Here is a 20,408-nt window from a genome sequence, read left to right as displayed (position 1 = left end):
CTGACCATTCTTCAAACTCAGGTGTAACTCAGAAAAATGCAAGTTTTTTCTTCTCTCCTCCCTCCATCCTCTCTTGTGCTCATCTGATGATTTCCAGGCAAGCGGGAGGTTCTCCCCAAGGGACCAGGCCTGGGAGCCATGAGTTACCAGAGCCGCTGCCTGTCGTTCCTGGCTAGTATCTGCACAAAGCAAAATGCCTTGGTCTCACCTACCCTCATTTCTAGAAAAAAAAAAAATTAGTGGATGCTCTTTCATGGAACACATAAATGTGCCACTTGAAGAGAACTTTCAAGAACCATCCCAGACTTCATAGATACAGACAAGAGAGCTCCATCAGGACGTACCGAGAGCAACATCACTGATTTCACTTACGGCACCTATGTGGGCACCACATTCTCTTTTGCATGTGGAAAAATACTTCCTGAATTGCAGAGAATTACATAGACGCACCTGACAGTGTGTATATACATAGATTTTATACCCGCTAGTTCCATAAAGCATAAACTTGGACAATCAGTTAATGAGTTTGGCCACAAACAAATTAGCACTTTCAGGTCCTGGAGTAGTTTTATTTTAAGTAGTAATACAAATAGTCATTTACTTGTGCACATGTGACAGAGGGTACCCATTATTATGTTAGATGGCCACAAACAACTTTGAGAGGCTAGTGATATTGAAAATGAGTCCTATTTTTCATATAAGAAATGATTCCTCGGCCTTGGTTTTTCCTGACACTGACATTTTGGCAGACGACTGGTCCATTGCTTTCAATTTAAGCGTATCCACTGTTTTTGTTTTTGTTTATTTTTGCTACACTGTGTACCATACAGGACCTTAGTTCCCCAACCAGGGATCGAACCCCCACCGCCTGCAGCGGAAGCACAGAGTCTAACCACTGGACCACCAGGGAAGTCCCAGCGTATACAATGTAAATTCTTACAGCATGACACCATGCTTTCCATATTGGTGTGCAACTTGCTTTTCTACTTCTCGGGCCTCTTGGCTGTAATTGGAACAAGGCCCAGAATTAATCCGAGATAGACTGTCTTTCGCTGGCTCCCTCCCCACTCTCCGATACCCTGTACCCACTTCTGGGGTCCCTTCCCTGATGCCTCCTCTCTGCCGCCTCTCTCTGCCAGTGCCAAGCCCTCAGGCTGGCACCCCTGCTGTAGGAATAAGCCTGTACTATTCTTGGTTTTTGTTTAGGCATCTGTCTTTCCCACTGGGGTGCTGGAAATTCACTTGATTCAACCACGACAGCAAATATTTAATGAGTATCTACTAGGTAGGCTCTGCTTCAAGCCCTGGAACAAAAACCAACAGTGCCAGCCCTCAAGGAACTTACTCTCGGTGATCTTTCATTTATTCCCTGATGCAGCACACTCATTCATTGCATCCGTGAATGGCCTGTGTGCTGGGTGGGCTGCCTCCTCTGTAGCCATCACTCATTATTTGCACAAGGGGTGAAAGTGATGGTCTAGCCCAGCCATGGGGGAGAAAAGATTCAGCTTGTCAGTGTGTGAAGATAAACAAGATAAAGAGTTTCCAAAGAACTTGAGATGTTCTGCTGGGGCGCTGTATACTTAAAATAGGAGCTGAGAACTCTGAGAGCATGTCTAACCTCTAAAGAATATAAGCCAAGAGAGGATCCCTCACACTGCCCTTGGGGACTTAGCCAAAACCAGGCACCCTAACCCTAACATAACTTCTTGGCATGGACTAGCAGAAAGACCAGCCAGCCAGGAGTCGGAGAGCTGCATTCTGGAGCTGAGTGTGTGTGTGTGGAGATGTGCTGTGTGACCTTGGGCCCATCGCTCTCCCTCTCTGGACCTCTGTTTCTGCATCTCTAAATTTAGTGGCCTGGGCTCAATCAGTAGTTTCCAAAATGAACTTAAACGGGAGTTAAAATCCCATGGGGAGCTTTTAAAGACACAAATACTTGGCCTACAACCGTTGCTTAGTTCCTTGGAAGCTCTAACCCACTATATCTACAGATTTCTGATGCATCAGTAAAATGTGCTCAGGTTATTTGACCCCAAACCATGACCTTTAATGATGCTTTTATTCATGATAATTATCCTTACCACTTACCTGCCAGGCACACGCTATGACCTCTACTTGCCTTATCTCATTTAAAGCCCCATTGTAGACCTGTGTATGTTACAGACTATTATGCCCACTTTACAGCAGTTGCCACTGAGGCTTTGAGGGGGTCAGGGACTTGCTCAAGGTCACATAGCTCTAGAAAGACCTCAAGTTGGGATTTCTATTTGTGTCTGAAGGACTTTTAAAAGAATCCACTGCGTCTCTCTGATGTACGAGTAGAGGTGGGAACCTACTCTGTGTTCCCTCCCCAGGGGCAGTCCTGGTCTCCCAGCTCCTCTCTTCCTGGAAATCTAGTTAACTCCTTTAATGAGCCAAATAAATGTGCCCGTGGAGCAGGGGATCAGTCACACCCAGCGTCTTGTGCACCAGACCCAGGTTTGCCATGCACCGGGCCGACCTCCCTGGCATGAATTATCTCTGCCGTCAGCCCTCTCACGTGCTTCTGCTCTTGGCGAGGCCCAGGATGATCCAGGAATATGTTAGGATCCAGCTCTGGGCTTGGCCATGGGACGTCGCCAGAGTTTGGGGGCATTCGGAGAGTGAACAAAAAGCCTTAGTGGCCAGAGTATTGAGAACAAGAGAAGAAAGTGGGTGCAGTGGCGTTAGGAGGTGATGGGGCCAGAACCCACAGGGCAGGGAGGGTGGCCAAGAGGCGTTGGGGGTTTATTCTCCCGAGCTTGGAAGCCACTGTGAGCTGGGTATGGCCTGATCTGGTTTGCAAAGCTGTTGATCAAGTGAAGGAGGATTGTTTAGGAAGCCCTTGCAGACAGGGCTGGGGGCGATTCATCCCACTTCCTCTCTCCCCACCACAAGACAGGCTCACCTGTTTCCTGCCTCCTACGTAAGGTCTGGAACCATTTGAGTTCCATCCCGCGCAACCCACCCCTCCTGGCACAGTCTCTCCAAGCTCCATGGAAGGGAGACTGATGCTCTGAGCCTGCTCAGAAGTCCACAGGATTCTCAGCCCTCGACCCTTCAGCTGTGTTTCAAACCTCCAACCAATGCACAGACTTGCCCCCTCAAACCTGGTCAGGTGCTTTGAAAGGCTTTCTTTGTCCTTCCTGCAGCAGCTAGGATACAGAAAAGGCAGCAGAGAGGAGAGGAGAAGAATACAAATTTGGACAAATGATGATTAAATGCCCCCCCCATCCCCTCCTCCCAAACCCTGATCAGACTGTCCAAAAAAGATCTTATATGTATTATCACTGGCTCTTGGTTTAATGGCGGCCTGACGTTGCAGGGTAAATTAAACAACATTTATAATATAGCTTAACTATAAAAATGTGCTTGGGGCAGAAATTAGACATACCAAGACTTTTCCAGCAAAAGACGTTTTTATAAATGCATGAGTACCTGAACCAATTTGGAGACTCTGTCATTTTGATTTAGAGCCAGGGGAGTGGGGCTGATCCCTAAAGAGGAGGAACAATTATTCAGGTGAGAAAAGATTTTAAAATTCTGGTTCTTGTCACTTATCTGCCTTGAACTCCAAAGCATCATTTAGAGAAGAGGGTTGACTCGTGTGTGAGAGCCGGAACCCGTTCATGCCTGCATCATCCACAAATCCCGCATGCCTTCCACATGCCGTCTCTTTTGGGGAGCCGTCCGAGCCCCTTGAAACTGGATTGGGAACATCTCACCGGAACACCAACACCCACTCTGTTTCAGTTAGCTATTGCTGCGTAACAAACCACCCTTAAACCTTAGTGGCTTAAAATAGCGACCATCTATTATCTCCAGTGATTCAGTGGTTTGACAGGACTCAGCTTGGAGATTCTTCTGGTCTGTGTAGTGTTAGATGGAGCCACAGACATCAGGCAGCTTGACACGGTCTGAAAGATCTAAGGGACTCAACCACATGTTGGACAACTCGAGCTTATCACCAGAGCATCTGTCTTTCCCTCACGTGGCTCCCTCATGTGGCCTGGTCTTCTCCCAGCATGACAGCTAGGTTCTAAGAGGGAGTGTTGCAAGGGCAGAGGCAAAAACTTAGGATCTCACAGGGGCCAGCTTCAGAAGTTGCACATTGCTCTCTCTTGGTCAAAACAAGTCACAGAGCCAGCTCAGATTCCAGGGGAGAGGAATTAGACTCTCGATGGCAGAGTCTTGGCAGCCATCTTTAAGCTGCCTCTCGTCCTTATTCATGATAGAGAATTTATTGTGCAATTACCATGTGCTTGGCAGCTGCTGTGATAGGTACTGCTCACCTCTCTCTACTTAGTTTATGTCTGTATCTCCTTGTGCCGAGGGACCCTTGTTAAATTCATCGCAGGTACCAAGGAGGGGCTATTGGTTCAGGTTCAATAGAGAGCCCATAACTCTGGGTGTTCATTCCAAAGGTGGCCACTCTTAACCCAGGAGATTTATCATGAAATAGTGCAGGAACCTAAGGACTAATATCATATTCTTCTGTAGTAGCAGCAGTAATAATGATAGTGGTAGTCATAATGATTCATTGCAGAAAATATTAACAATAGTATAATTCCTACTGCTCTAGAAGTAATAACTGTAATATTGCCTTACACTTAAGCAGCATTTGGCCACTCAAAAGGCATTTTTATTTCTGTTATCTTACTACTCTATCCAACAACCTTGGAAACACCCCAGAAGGACTTTTCTTATAATCCATAGTTTATAAGTGAGGAAACTAAGAGAAGGAATGAAAAACTTATCACTGGTCAGTCATAATGGGTATGATTTATCAAGGACCTACTATGTGCTGGACACTTGATACCAACCATTTAATTTCTTTCTCGTAGCAATGGTGTGAGGTAGATAGTACTATTGTTGCCACTATTTTATCAGTGAGGAAACTGAGGCTCAGAGAGGTGAACACCTTTACCTGTCAGTTTCATGGCTGGGATTTGCTTCCAGATCAGTCTGATTCACGAGTCAATGAATCCTTCCACAATGTTACACTGATTTCTTCCCAGATCGCCAAATTACCTTGAGCTATGAAGACAGGTAACATTCATGTGAAAGTAGTGTGCAGAATCAGAGTGAGGGATTCTGCCAAAGAAAGTATCTGCTAGCCTTAGAGCCCACCCTTTACAGCATTTTTTTTACTGCAAGCTTTCATTTTTCACTCATTCTTAGTTCTTAGCAGCTTCCACTTACTGAAGGCTACCAGGAAGTAAAGTTCCAGAAAAATGAAAATGTCATATGTAGAAAAATACATGAGGTCATTCAGTCAAATTCACCTAGGGATTCAGTCACTTTAAACTGTAAACTAAGCACTTAATGGGAGCAAACATCTATGTTTTTCAGCATCTATGATAAAACCCATCAATTGGTATTTCTGGAGGAAATACTATGTACCAAATACTAAAAGGTAGGATATTGTAAGATTAGGCATGCTAGCTTGAAATTAGGCCACCTGGGTTCAAGTTGCATGTCTGCCGTTTATCAGCTCTACAATCTCAGGCAAGTTATTGATCATCTCTATGCCTCAGTTTCCTCATCTTTAAAAGAGCTTTATAAGCGGACCTATTTTCATAGGTGGTCAGAAGGATTAAGTGCGCTAATATATGTACTATAGAGTCAGACTTGATTTATGTCTTCATCTTTGGACCAGTCACTGGGGCTGGAGCGATACCCTTATATACATCTGTTCATCCATCCAACCATCTTTTCATCCATTCACCTGTTCATGAATCCATCCACTTATCTCTCTCTCCACTCATGCATCCATCCATCCGTCCATTCCTCTTTTCATCTATCAACCTGTTCATCAGCACATCCTGTGCAAGGCCATTTTAGGACCTTGGTTTGCCCTAAACATTCTTCCTTTGGCGCCCCAAGCTCACATTGTATCATAGAAATTAAATACATTTTTATTATAACATTTTACAGGAAATATTAAAGTTATGCTTTGGAATTATTTTGTTACCACAGTAACTCTCTCAATTTACGTCTATCTGTAATTTCTTGAAAAAATCATTAAGCATAACTCAGAATCCTTGTGAAATGAGACTTTAACCCATCAGCTCTTTTCAAATAAAATAAAACTTTATGAACACTAAATTTCAAAAATACTAAGGTTGACATAATGGTATGTTATGGAACCATTTAAGTTGAGCCTTTATTAATTTTGCTTGTGCAGTTTTATTATTTTGGAGCCAATATATTGGTTTTAGCTCCCAGACATTTTCATGGGCTCTTAAAAAGCTTGTAGGCCTCAGGCCTTAATGAGTAAAATAGGCCCATCTCCCAAGTTCTCTCTTATCCCTCCCTCTTTTTTTTTTTTTTTTTTTTTGATTCCTAGTTGAATGAAAGAAAGGAGGTCATGCAAATGAGCTCTCTGGTCAACCCCGAGGTATTGTGCTTCGTGAAAGAAACACAGCGTGAAGCATAAACATCGTGCCAAAGAGCACATCCACCCTCCACGCCTTTAGGCATTCCTGTCCTAAACAGAAACAATAATTCTGGGCAGATGAAAGAAGACGATAAAGGCAGTTTTCAGCCCTCGTCATAAATTGTAATGAGTACCTGCTCTAGTAGGAAGCATTTTGATTACTTTTTGAAACATGAAATAGCAGATTTATCTCCTGTGATCACATCACGAACAATTTTTTTCCATATAAAAAGTGGTTTCAAGAAATGCTGAAAGCTTTAGAGTAATGAAGGCAAATTGCTCTTACAACAGCAGGGAATTGTGAGCCATTTGTGTGTCTTTGAACATGGAAAAATGAGAAAATTCCCCAAGGGAAAGAGAAAAAAAACCCCTTAATATGTCACCTGAAAATCCACGTGAGAAAAACATGGCTCAGTGCCTGAGGAATATATATACATCAGAACATTTGGTGAATACCCTAGTCCATCTCCCTTTTTTAAAGATGAAGCATATGGGACTCAGAGAGGGAAGGTAACTCATGCAAGATCACAGAGCAAGTGTGTGTCTAGGCCAAGAACTGACCCTGGCTTGATGCTGTTCTTCAATCTTACTGTGTTACATTGGCCTAAAATAGTGTGAATTTTAAAAAGGTACAATTTTTCCAGTTTGATTTTTTTTCCCTCTTATTGGACATTTTTGAACACTAGGGAGATGTGTGGAGAAAATTCGTTATCCCATCCCTACCCCAGCACACCAACAAAGCCTATGTGAATTCACAGCCAATGTGAATTTTCTTTCCTTCTTTTCAACTTTGAAAAGCCATTTTCTCTTTATGTTTCTATATGCTTCTTGAGTCTCTGTGATGTTTAGACTTGTCATAGCACTCAATTTTGCTCCCTGTGGCTGCTTGGGTTCAGTTCTCCCAGGAATAATAACCACGTCGGAGATCATGGTGCTGTGTATACAGAGAATCCATGCTGGGTGTTTCTTGAATGCCAGGAACCGTGCTGGTTGTTGAAGGAAAGAAGCTGTCTAGGACAGAATACTTGCTCCCAAGAGAGTCAGAGACCAATGGGGAGGCTGAATGGATAAGCAGACAATTTTGACAAACAGCAATGTGTCCTGGGATTGAGAAATCAGCCACAGAACTCTAGGGAAGCACCTGACCCAGACGAGGGTTCTAAGGAAGGCTTCCTGGAGGAGGTGGTCCCTGAGCTGGATCCCAGAGGATGAGTAAAACTCATCCCAAAGATGGAAAAGAGAAGGGCATTGCAGGCTCGGAGAAGAGCAAACTCAAAGATTGGAGGCGAGAGCTTTGGGACTAAAAACAACCTTAGATGCAACTAGAACCTACTCCCAAAACACCTATCTCATAGATGGGAAAAGCAAGTGGTTTTTGAGGGTAGGGTGCTATTGTACAGGCTAGCTCATTCTTTTGACCTTCCTGGCCTTTAGAAGAAGAAGATGATGTTGAAGATGATTATCCTGCAGATCTTTGCTATAACTAGTACACCTAGACCAACCTAGACAGCATATTAAAAAACAGAGAGATTACTAACAAAGGTCCATCTAGTCAAAGCTATGGCTTTTCCAGTAGTCACGTATGGATGTGAGAGTTGGACTATAAAGATAGCTGGGCACCAAAGAATTGATGCTTTTGAACTGTGGTGTTGGAGAAGACTCTTGAGAGTCCCTTGGACCGCAAGGAGATCCAAACAGTCCATCCTAAAGGAAATCAGTCCTGAATATTTATTGGAAAGACTGATGCTGAAGCTGAAACTTCAATACTTTGGCTACCTGATGCGAAGAACCAACTCATTTGAAAAGACCCTGATGCTGGGAAAGATTGAGGGCAGGAGGAGAAGGGGACAACAGAGGATGAGATGGTTGGATGGCATCATTGACTCAATGGATATGAGTTTGAGCAAGCTCTGGGAGTTGGTGGTGGACAGGGAAGCCTGGCCTGCTGTAGTCCATGGGGTCACAAGGAATTGGACATGACTGAGCGACTGAACTGAACTGAGTACACCCTGAAGCAAAGGTGGTGTGAATTAAATGTGTATGTGACTATCCAATCCCACCCCGGAATTCAGAAAGCCTGACCTTACACTCACTAGTTGGCAAGCTTGAATGGCCTATCAACTGTCTGTGACCCACAATAACAGTTTCCTCCTGGCCATCTCATGATATTTAGGAATCTGTATATGAATAAACCATTGGGCAATGCAGTAGGTCCTTAGAAAGGGGCTGGGAGATCACGGAATGGTGGTATTCCTGATGGCATAGGAAAGAGAACTCTGGGTCTTCACCTACCTCAGTTGGAACCCCAGATTCACTACTTACAGGCCGTACAACTTGGGGTGGACCAGTGTCTCTCTCCTCTTCTAGCCTGTAAAATTGGGACGGGAAGAGTGCCTACCTGGAAGGACTTCGAGTGGATCCAGAGGCATGTAAGGATCCTGACTGAGGGCTCCAAACACCCAACAAGGGGTAGCCGTTTGCATCATCTTATTTTGATCCTAACCAAGTTCCCTCCATCTCCAGAATTGTTGAGCTCCAGCTACTTCCACTGACACATTCTTTTTAATAATCCAGATCTGTGCTGGGCATAAAGCAGTGGGGAGATGCCCTGTGCTACAGAGCGTCTCAGATGTCCTGCAGAGCCTCGCAGGCACAGTTGGGAATGACTCCGTGTGGGGAGTTATTTTGGTTCGTCCTTTGCTCTGCTCTGGTTGTCCGGATAACTGGACTCTGCCTGACTCTGCAAGACTGGCCTGACCGAGCTACCTGCAATGCCGTCTCAGACTCTCAAGCTGCCTTTGATAAGCCTGCTGCCTTTGGGTGAAATATTCCTCATACAGTAAATCGGGGGGGGGGGGGGGGGTTAAAAAAAAGTGTCATAAAACTTCTCCAGGTACTAAGAATTCTACAGTGATTGAGAAGCCCAGCTTTGGGAGTCAAAGTAAGCTTTGTTCTGTTTTCATCCTAGCTACTGCCTGGCTGCGTGACCTTGGTCTAATCGGCTCCTGTCTCTGAACCTTAGTTGACTCATTTCTAAAATGAGGATAGCAGGGACTCCCCTGGTGGTCCAGTGGTTGAGACTCTGCCTTCCAATGCAGGGGGGTGTGGGTTTGATCCCTGGTCAGGGAGCTAAGATTCCACATGTCTTGTGGCCAAAAAAAAGAAACAGGAATGAAAAAAACAGAAGCAGTGTTATAACAAATTCAGTAAAGATTTTACAAATATTTTTTAAATGTGAAAAATTAATTTAAAAATTGATAAATGAGTAAAATGGGGATAGTAACACCTATCTCTTTGGGTTATCATGAAAATTAAATGCGATTTAATTTAACTGTGTTAAGTGTTAAGTGTTTGGCACTGTTCTTGGGAAGTAGTACACTCTCAGTAAGTTCTAGCTATTTTATTATGTTGTGTTCATTCATTTGGAAAATAGAAATATCTAAACTGTGTCTCTATATGCCATGGCTCCAGGACAGATGCTGGAGATATAATTGCAAACAAATAGATGTGGTCTCTGCTTTCATGAAGCTCAGTCTATAAGAGGAGAAAACCAACAAACAAAAACAACAACCAACAAGTTAAACATAAATACTTATCCATACAGAAACACACTTTCACTGAATCAGGTCCAACTGTTCACCACTCAAAAATCAGTACTAGAGAGAGAAAGAGAGAAGACAGACAGACATGTGGGTAGAAAGGAAAATGGCTTTTAATCAGAATGCTGCCCATCTGGGGAGATGGTGAACTCAGTGTCCCCCAGAACCTACCTCCAAAGAGTCTGCTCAGCCATGTGAGTTTTTTAAGAGAAAAAGGGAAGTAATCTCAGTTAGTCGTGGAGATGGGGGGTCAGAGGCATCATTATTCCCCACTGTTTGCAGGCTTCTTGTCTTCTTGTGATTTTTCCTTAGACGTTATCTCTTTTTTTTTTTTTTGCGGGGGGAGGCGTATCGCTCCTTTACGGTGTTGTGTCAGTTTCTGCTGTACCACAACGTGGATCAGCCGCACGTATACCTCTATCCCCTCCCTCTTGAGCCTCCTCCCCACCCCACCCCCACCCCACCCCTCTGGGTCATCACAGAGCACGGAGCTGAGCTCCCTGTGCTGTACAGCAGCTTCCTACCAGCTCTCTGTTTTACACACGATGGTGTATACATCTCAACCTTCCAGTTCATCTCAACCCAGCTTCCGCAGCTCAAGTTCACACTTCCATTCTCTACATCTTTGTCTCTATTCCTGCCCTGAAAATAGGTTCATCTGTACCATTTTTTTTCTGGATTCTGCATATATGTGTTAATATATGATAGTTGTCTTACTTTTTTCTGACTTACTTCACTGTATGACAGACTCTTGGTCCATCCACGTCTCTACAAATGAGCCAGTTTCATTCCTTTCTATGGCTGAGTAATACTCCAGTGTATACAGGTACCATATCTTCTCTCTCCATTCCTCTGTTGATAGACATTTAGGTTGCTTCCATGTCCTGGCTGTTGTAAACAGTGCTGCAATGAACGTCGGGGTGTATCTTCTTCACAGTTAGTTCATAAGATCACTGATAGGGAAGCAAGGGGATAGATCTGATCATATGTTCGTTACTTATTCTTTGTCTCTACTTCTTTGATCTACGAAAAGACCAACTGATTAGGCAAGGTGTTGTGTGGTCAATAGCTTTGAAAGGTGTGCTAGGGCCTGAGATGGGCAGAGCAGGAGGGTGACTTGACTAAGGCTAGTGAGAGGATGAAAGGGGGCTCCCTGGAGAGAGCTCTTTCCTGCCAAAGGCTGCTTACAACACAATTACAAATAGGAGTAAAAGTGCTGCAAATGCAACAACCAGAGTGCTGGGATCAGGTGGTCAGGGAGGGCCTCCCTGAGGAGGCAACCTTTGAACTACGATCTGATGGAGCAGTAAGGGTTTGCAGGCCTGGAGCAAAGGCATCAGCATGTGCAAAGGCCCTGAGGAAAGAATGAGCTTACCCTGCTTGAGTCAGAACCAAGGCCATCATGGCTGGTAAGCGAGGGCGGGAGTGGTCAGAATCAGGTCAAGGGAAACAGCCAGGCTCTGGCACACACCAGGCCCTTGCAGGCAGACTGAGAACAAGCCGCTGAGAGGTGTCCAGCAGAGGAGAGGGTGGTGGAGTCTGTTGAAGTCTCACTTTGGCTGCTCTGTGGAGAGGAAACTGTAAGAGGAGACCCATGGGGAAGCTGTTAAGAGTCAGGAGCAGAGAGACAGCTTGCACTTGCATGGAAACTGTGGAGATGGAGAGAAGGGGCCCATTGAAGATCTGTTTGGAAATCAAAGTCAATACATTTGTTGGTGGATAAAATGTGGGGGAAAGGGAGAAAACAGAATCAAGGGTGCCCCCCCCGCCCCACCCAGGTTACTGCCTGAGTGACTGGCTGGATCCAGGAGTACCATTTACAGGGATGGGAAAGACTTTGGAGATTGAATAACATCAGCTCTAGGGCTCTTGCAATGCTGCCATTGAGTGGAAGATATCTGTCAGCAGCAACCCGGTGTGTCCAGCATGTGGACACATCTTATCGATGGATAAATTTATGTGGGGGCATACAGATATCTGTAGATATAGATACACCCCCTCCTACACAGGCACCAGGCTCTTTCTGTTACAACCTCCTATTTTATTTCCTTCAAAGCACTTAAGATAAACAGAATTAGCTGGTTTTTCTTTTAAACACTAGAGAAAATCCTTTAATAAATATGATACAAAGATAGCTATACTATGTCTTTAGCCTTTTGGGACCATCCTTTTTTGAAACACTCATACATTTTTCGTGTTTGATTCTATTTACTTGGCAAAAGTTCCATATACTACATAGGACTTAGTCTTTATTACCAGTCAAATGTATCACGGTTTGCACATATTGGGCTTCCCTGATAGCTCATCTGGTAAAAAATCCATCTGCAATGCAAGAGACTGCAGTTCAATTCCTGGGTTGGGGAGATCCGCTGGAGAAGGGATAGGCTACCCACTCCAGTATTCTTGGGCTTCCCTTGTGGCTCAGCTGGTAAAAAATCTGCCTGCATTTCAGGAGACCTGGGTTTGATCCCTGGATTGGGAAGATCCCCTGGAGAAGGGAAAGGCTACCCACTCCAGTATTCTGGCCTGGAGGATTCCATGGACTGAATAGTCCATGGAGTGGCAAAGAGTCGGACACGACTGAATGACTTTCGCTTTGCACATGTTATGCTTATACACTGTATCCAAATGTTGTTCTATTAGTCAGTTCAAATACTCTGAACAACTGTGAGGCTTATCACTTACAGTTTAGCTAGAGAATTAGCCTGTTTATTTCTCTCTTTTCATAGGTAACATCTATGTCCCCAACTAGAATGTAGGTTCATCAGGCTGGAGCATTGACAATCTTTTTTACTGCTGATCCCCAGTACCTAATGCTGGGTCTGGCACATCATAGGTGCTCTATAAATTCCTGTTGAAAATGTAATTATACATGTCAATACGGCAATGTGGGCATTTAACTTCTATGGCTTGCTGGGTGTTTCATTTCATGTAACTCAAATGACCAAATGGATTCTCAACAGATCCTCTCCATGGCTGGGGAAAGCCTGAGGCTGCTCTTGCTAGGTGAGCTGCACGCTGTCACTTATGTGATTCTGGTGAAAAGGAAGCCAGAAGGGGTGCTGGTGTAGGGACAGCTGAATGTCATGAGCTTTCTGTTATGAAAATAGGGTAGCTGGTGGCTTTCCAGGAAGACTCAACAATGTCGACTGACTGCAGGAAGAGTTAATAACTCCTCCCAGCCCAGCCAACTGGGCTTGGTTGCTAAGCAACTGCCTCCCTGGAGTTATATAATATGTAAGAGAAACTTTTTCTTTTTTTTTTTGGCAAATGGAACACAGGCTTTCTGGGTGACAGGAGCTTTTCACCTTGATGTTTTTGAGCTGCAGTTGGCTTGGGGGAAGTTAGACATGGGAGTGGCCTCACAGCGCCTTTCAAGCTGCTCTGGCCAAAGAGAATGGCTTCATCCGATAAGGGATGGATTTGGAGAAAAGGATAAAAAGGCCATCTGTGCAGTCTTTCTTTCCTCGCATGGAATTCCTGGGCAACTCTGGCATGGCCCGGTGTCCCCCTGTGGATTCTCCTGAGGGCTTTAGTGGCATCGGATCTCCTTGAACGCTTTCACCAAACTCACAGCTGGATTTGAGCAAATAGGGAGAAACTGCTGGTCTACCCAGGGTTTCATCAGCTTCTGGAATTATCCATCTCTTTGGTCTTTGAGACTACAAACGTGTATTGAAGAAATGAAGAAATGACTCATTCAGTAATCACAATGCAATATTAGAGAGAAGCAGAGGGGTTCAGGAGTGAATCACGCGCTTTGAAATCAGATAGAACTTAGTTCAAATCTGGGCTCCCATTGGAGAAATTATTTAACCGCTCTGAACCTCCGCAGTTTTCTCATCTTTAAAATAGAGGTGAGGGTGGTGATGATGGTAAAAAACAGTTTTAAATGCTTTACAGGGCTGTGGCCAAGATCTAGTGGGATGATATATATGAAAGTACTCCAGAAAGCCCATAAGCTATGCAGATATTAGTTATCACTGGAATCAGGCCAAGACTGCACCTTAGACTCAGGGATTCCTCTGGAAGCTTATGCTGTGGACTGTGATGGCAGGAACACACGTGTCTACAGAGATGATGGGGGAGAAAACACAATAGAAACAGAAAGGGGCTGCAAGGACAACTCACCCTGAAGCTGGGGCTGTATCTGCATGACGGGCAGCTCAGGAAGGGATTTATAGAAAGCCCTCTCCCTCGTTGTTGCTGTCCAGTTGCTAAGTCATCTCAGACACTTTGCGTCCCCACAGACTGCAGTGTGCCAGGCTTCCCTGCCCTTCACTATCTCTGTCACCCCTTTTCTCCCTCCCCTCAATCTTCCCCAGCATCAGGGTCTGTTCCAGTGAGTCAGCTCTTCCCATCAGGTGGCCAAAGTATTGGAGCTTCAGCTCCAGTATCAGTCCTTCCAGTGAATATTCAGGGTTGACTTCCTTTAGGATTGACTGGCTTGATCTCCTTGCAGTCCAAGGGACTCTCAAGGTCTTCTCCAGCTCAATTTAAAAGCATCAGTTCTTTGGCACTCAAACTTCTTTGTGGTCCAACTCTCACATCCATACATGACTTCTGGAAAAACCATAGCTTTGACTATATGGACCTTTGTTGGCAAAGTGATGTCTCTGCTTTTTAATACGCTGTCTAGGTTTGTCATAGCTTTCCTTCCAAAGAGAAAGCACAAATCAGGAATTGATTTCTAGAAAGTTCTCCCTTTAGATTCCTTTAATTCAGTGGTTCCCAACTACTCAAAAAACTGGAAAGCTTTATTTCACTTTTTTGGACATACCATGTGGCTTGCTGAATCCTAGTTCCCTGACCAGTGCAGGGGTCCAACCACTGGACTGCCAGGGAGGTCCCTGGAAAAGCTTTAAAATGCATAGTTACCAAGACCCCACTCGAGACCAGTGGAACTGGAATCTGTGCTGGTGGATTCTGGGACATTTGTTTTTTTCACTTCCCAGATAATTCAATAGAATATTATTTACGGAGTGCTTCTCTGCAATATGAGTTCCCATGCTAAGGACTTTATAATCAGCATCTCAATTAATCTTCACAAGAAACCTGTGAGATGAATACAATCACCTTCATTTTGTAAATGGAAAAAAAAAAAAAAAACAGAGGGAGGCATAGGGATGCTAAGTAACTTGTCCAAGACCACCAGATAGCAATAGAGTTAAACCTGGCTCCAAAATCCTACTCTTAACTGCCCCAACATACAGCTTCTCCAGGCACATGGAGAATTATTGTGCAATAATTCCAATTTACTCATACATTTTCCAAAATCTTATTACTGGGTAAAGCAAGACTCACCTCTACAGGCTAAGTTATTAATAATATTGGGTCAACTCTTATGCCAGAGAGATCAAAATACACTTGTGGATTGATTAGCTGAGACAGAGGCTGGTTTCTCAATCAATACAGATGGTCCAGAACTAACAAGACAGATCTGGAATCCCCAGGGACCCCAGGCTCCTTCCCACTCAAAGGGTGCAGAGCATCCTCAACAAGGACCTTCCTTCACATCATCAAAGACAGTCATCCTAGCTCATGTCCTTATACCCACCTTCCAGCCAATGGGAAAGGGTCAGTAGGGAGTGGTGGACACTTATTTCTGAGGGTTTTCGGTGGGAGTCATACCTCTCACTTCCTGTTGGCCATAATGTGGCCCCATGGCTATGCCCAACTACAAGATAGGTTGAGAACATTAGTATATCCTAGATGGCTGTGTCTCCAGCTAAAATGTGGCGATTTTTATAATTAAACAAAAGAGGAGGGAAAAATCTAATGAGGGAAACCAGCCATCTCAGCCAAGTTCTAGGAGAGTTATGCTCAACAATTTGGAAAGACAATGGGGGTGATCAGAGAGTCATTGGAAATTTCATAGCAAGCCTAGACTACTGAAGACATTTAGAGATTATCAGCTCTGGACAGGTCCTTAAAATCAGAGTTGTCTGCTCATTGGTAAATGAAAAAAAAAAATGCATTCCTAGAGAATGGAAAAAACTGGAGCAAGTCACTTGCAAATTAGTGATGGAGAAAACCAGTCCTTTGTCATTCTCTGACCAACCTTTTGCATCATCACTGTGTTGCTGCTGCTGCTGCTGCTAAGTCGCTTCAGTCGTGTCCAACTCTGTGCAACCCCATAGACGGCAGCCCACCAGGCTCCCCCGTCCCTGGGATTCTCCAGGCAAGAACACTGGAGTGGGTTGCCATTTCCTTCTCCAATACATGAAAGTGAAAAGTGAAAGTGAAGTCGCTCAGTCATGTCCTACTCTTCGCGACCCCATGGACTGTAGCCTACCAGGCTCCTCCGTCCATGGGATTTTCCAGGCAAAGAGTACTGGAGTGGGTTGCCATTGCCTTCTCCATCACTGTGTTAGAGCCTGTGATTTAAAAAAAAAAAAAAAAGGAGATGGAGAAGCATTCCCAGGTGTCAAGTTGCTAAGGGCCTGATGCAGAGCAGGGGCTGTGCATGGTGTCCACCCTTTGGGCTAATCTCAAACCTACTCTTTGCCAAACAGCCAGACCTGGGAGGAAGAGGATGTCTGGGAACTAATTTAACTTGTGTCTATTCATCCAAGAGGAAATCCACAGTGTGACGACCTTAGGAGCTACTTTGTACAAAATGATAACTTAAGAGAGAGGCAACAGCAATCTCTTTAATTACCTTGGCTTGTTTCATCTACCTGATGCTGTTGGGCAAAGGTTAATTTAATTGATACTCTTACCTGCAGTCCCATTACCTGTGAATGTTTCCAAGACATCTTTATGTGGCAAACTTCAGCAAAGAGAGGTACATCCAGGGCCCAAGGTGCAGGGCAGCTTTTTAGCAGCTTGGTGAATCCCCTTCTGCTAATTTGTACTCAGCAAATGGGTAGAGTCTTCTTACCATGGGGCAAGAAAGGAGGTGGTTGTAGCTTCAGCTCCCGTGGGTCTTCAGATGTAAATAAACACTTGAAGAGGAGGAAAGGCAGCTGGGGTCTACAGGGCACTTCCTACAAACCTGTGAGCCTGACAGTTTTTGTGCATTACCGCATTTATTATTTTTTAATATTTATTTATTTATTCATTTTTGGCTGCACTGGTCTTTGTTGTGGCTAGCAGGCTTTTTCTAGCTGCAGCGAGGAGGAGGCTACTCACTAGTTGTGGTGTGTGGGCTTCTGATTGCAGTGGCTTCTCTTGCTGCAGAGCATGAGCTCTAGGGTGGGAGGGCTTCGGTAGTTGTGGTGAAAGTGCTTGGTTGTCCTGTGGCAGGTGGCATCTTCCTGGACCAGGGATTGAACCTGTATCACTTGCATTGGCAGGCGGACTCTTAACCACTAGACCACCAGGAAGGTCACTGTCACCACCTTTAATCTATGCTTATTATGAGCCCCGTCCTGGGCCATGCACTTCATCTGGATGGAGTCCTTCAAATCTCAAAACGGCCCTCTGAACTTGGTGCTATTACTGTTATTTTCATGTCATGGATGAGGAACTGAGACCCCGTGGTTAAGTTCCTTAGTCAAGACCACATTGATAGTAAATGATGGGGTGAGATTGAAATGTTGCTGGTTCCCCAGACTTCCTGAATCCCTCTTCTTCCTTCTCCTTGCCTCAGACCATCTCCTCCTCCTAATGGGCATACTTTCCTTTAGCTCTTTTCCTTTCTCTGATATTAAAACTTTGAATGTATGTGTGTTTATATGGCTGAGTAATACTCCATTATATACATGGACCACATCTTCTTTATCCATTCGTCTGTTGGTGGACGTTTAGGCTGCTTCTGTGTCTTGGCTCTCGTGAATATTGCTGCTGTGAACATTGGAGTGCATGTTCCTTGTTGGATCACGGTTTTCTCCGGATGTGTGCCCAGGAGCGGGACTCCACAGGATCATGTGGTAGTTCTGTTTTTAGTTTGAGGAACCTCCATCCTGTTCTCCGTAGTGGCTGTACCAATTTACATTCCCCCCAAGAGTTTAGGAGGGGTCCTTTGTCTCCACACCTGAGGGGTCCATTTTCTATCTCCCTTATATCTATGTCCTTATCCTCATGGATCCCTTTAAACAAGTGGTTACATTTCTGATTCATGTGAAAGCAGAACCTATTGTTTGCTGAACCCAATAAGCAAACGGAAATGTCCTTCCCCCAACTTCCTCTGCCACAGGTGTGGTAGGCACAGAGGCCCTCGTGGCTTTCCATAAATTCAGGCTAGCACATTCTCTAATAGACACTGAGAGAGTCACGGGCTGTCTCAGGAATGTTCCTAACCTGTGAGATTGATGGATGAGAAGGCCTGCCCATCTCCGCCCCCAAAACACTTCCTCAAGGCCATTGTCAGACACAGAATCCTGAGTGAGAGGAACAGGGAGGTGACAGGGGTTAACTCTGATATTCTTCTCCCAGTAAACAATTCATCAACTGTATGTCTTCCTTTGTTTTCTGATGAGGTTAGTGGCACAGAAGAGGAGAGTTTCCTGATGATGTGGGCGGAAGGGCAGATCTGTTCTTCAGTCACAATCACACAAAAGTAGATGGAACTTTGCGAGAACAATCAGCCCCTGGGTGATTTAGAATACTCACCCTATGCACTGTGTGATCAAGTTTGCATGTGAGGAATCATTAATCATCATGAACTAGTGTTTAATAGAAATAATTCAAAACTTACGTGGGCTGCAATAATTTTCCTTAATTGTTATACAGCACTATTTAATGGTTAAATTTTTCATCGTTTCTTTTTTTAAAATTATTATATTTATTTTAATTGGAGGCTAATTACTTTACAATATTGTAGTGGTTTGCCATACATTGACATGAATCAGCCATGGGTGTACATGTGTCCCCCATCCTGAACCCCCTTCCCACTTCCCTCCCCATCCCATCCCTCCGGGTCATTCCAGTGCACCAGCCCTGAGCACCCTGTCTCATGCATCCAACCTGGACTGGCGATCTGTTTCACATATGGAAAGTTTCTTGATATACTTTAGTTTTTGTAATCAAACAGCTAAGGACAGGCTATCACTGCAGCTCTCCCTAATGGAGCAATTCCTAGAGCTGCCCTGGTGAGAAGCAGCCTGTGAATCCTGCCTGCAGCTCAGAGCCTCTGCCCTTGTGATCGGTTTATGAACAGTCAAGGTGTCAGTGTCTAGATTATCTCTGTAGGACCTAGAGCACTGCATACAAAAGCATGTCCCACAGACGTTTGTTGAGGAATAAACCAAGCTGACAGCCACTGCTTTGCTTTCTGTCTTCTCCTAGAATGCCCTCTCTCATCTGTCACCTTCACCTGGGTGGCCTGTCCTTAAACCTCCGTGTATCCTTCCCCGGAACCCTCCAGATTCACTTAGGTGCAACCTTTGTGCTCCCTTAGTCCCAGATATGTCCCTTTGTGGATGGCACCTGTTGTGACTGTTAGCCTCTCTCTCTCTCCTAGGAGTTTCTAAGCCCCCTGAGGTGAGGGCTGCTTCTTGCTCACCTCCTTCTTGCTCACCTCCTTCTTGCTCACCTCCTTGACAAGCAGTGAGCAAGCAGAAGGCTTGGTACAGGCCTCTTTAATGGTTGCATCAAACCACTCATTTTTGTTCTTCATCACACCCTTTCCCTCCCCGGGATTAGTTTCCTGGTATAAAATAAGGATGAATTAATCATAACCACAGGAACACTTACTAAGCACATACTATGTGCCAGGCAGCATTTTATCATCTAAACCTCTCAACAAACTCAAGGATGTTTACACTGTATCACCTCCACACTATGATGTGGTGACTGAGGTCCAGGAGGTATGAGGATCCAACCAGGCTGCCACAGCTAGCCAGCACTGGAACTGATGAAAGTGAAAGTCGCTCAGGTGTGTCCGACTCTTTGCAACCCCATGGACTATACACAGTCCATGGAATTCTCCAGGCCCGAATACTGGAGTGGGTAGCCGTTCCCTTCTCCAGGGGATCTTCCCAACCCAGGGATCGAACCCAGGTTTCCCACATTGCAGGCAGATTTTTTACCAACTGAGCTATCAGGGAAGCCCATGGAACCTGGTATGTTTAACTAAAGACATAAACCATCACAGCCTCCTGCCTGCCCTGCCTCCAGTTGAGGCCAGGTGGGCTCTCTGCATGATGGACATCCCAGGAGCTGAGGGGGAACAGACTTAGAAAGAGAGAGAGAACATTAAATATTTCAACTTCTCTTTCTCATTCTTGACAAGGAGGTCATTGTGACTATGAGGCAAGAAGGATGTTAATGCCAGAATTTGAGTGGAGCACTCTAAAAATTTCCCAAGTACTTTCCCAAGGGTTTTGAATTTTAAGGCACCTTAATTCTAGAACCCCCTCTGTAATGCTAGCACCCATGCCCTCTGCAGCCTTGGGGAAGTACTT

General features: G+C 44.8%; 1 protein-coding gene and 1 long non-coding RNA gene across 3 annotated transcripts in view; one reads left to right on the top strand and one right to left on the bottom strand.

The window, feature by feature from the left end:
- Positions 1 to 20,408, top strand: part of SEZ6L (seizure related 6 homolog like) — a 189,378-nt gene that overhangs the window by 14,730 nt on the left and 154,240 nt on the right. The window lies entirely within an intron of this gene.
- On the bottom strand, positions 10,151 to 18,502 carry LOC145526676 (uncharacterized). The gene is made up of 3 exons (XR_014069066.1): positions 16,797 to 18,502; positions 11,435 to 11,637; positions 10,151 to 11,012 (listed from the first exon to the last, which is right to left on the bottom strand). It is a non-coding gene; the product is annotated as an uncharacterized LOC145526676 (long non-coding RNA).

Source organism: Giraffa tippelskirchi, chromosome 11 (assembly GCF_054371585.1).
Source record: "Giraffa tippelskirchi isolate mGirTip1 chromosome 11, T2T-mGirTip1v1.2.pri, whole genome shotgun sequence".
Taxonomy (NCBI): Eukaryota; Metazoa; Chordata; class Mammalia; order Artiodactyla; family Giraffidae; genus Giraffa; species Giraffa tippelskirchi.
This window is presented reverse-complemented; position numbering and strand designations above follow the sequence as displayed.